The sequence below is a fragment of the Vollenhovia emeryi genome, unplaced genomic scaffold (assembly GCF_000949405.1).
Source record: "Vollenhovia emeryi isolate VEMERY1.0 unplaced genomic scaffold, V.emery_V1.0 DF939335.1, whole genome shotgun sequence".
NCBI lineage: Eukaryota > Metazoa > Arthropoda > Insecta > Hymenoptera > Formicidae > Vollenhovia > Vollenhovia emeryi.
The window spans coordinates 144335-144858 of NW_011967031.1; positions in this window are offsets into that span (position 1 = coordinate 144335).

Below are 524 nucleotides of genomic sequence, written 5' to 3' on the forward strand. Positions count from 1 at the left end.
GGAACAAACTGTAAAGAAATTCTTGTGAAAAGCATTACCTAGCCAGACGAATTGCTCATAAATCTAACAGCAATATAAATCGTCGGTAATATAAATCCACGCAGACCGCGACGCGTCGTCCGAGCGCGAACTTCTCGTGACCCGATCGCGCTCGCGGTTGAAAAATTATTCATGTCGAAGCATGTACGCGCGGGTAATGTATCGTTGAAGCGTGTTATTGGCATTATCGTCCGTATGATGCCTCCGCGCGCGAGAACGATGCGCCACGTAGAGCGGTAATGATAACACGCATGCATATTTTACGGGATATCGGGATGCCGGAGGAATTGCCCATGAAACATGTTGCGCTGCGTTTGAGTCTATGAATATGAGATGCGTGCCGGGAGAGATGCACTTGCGCCGCGCAAACGCGCGCATGACAAACACCTTGCGCTCTTGCGACGCGAAAGGTATGCAGATTAGGCGTCGCGCGCGTGTGATTGTAAGTATGAGAAAAAAAATAAAATTTATACGACGCGAGCTTC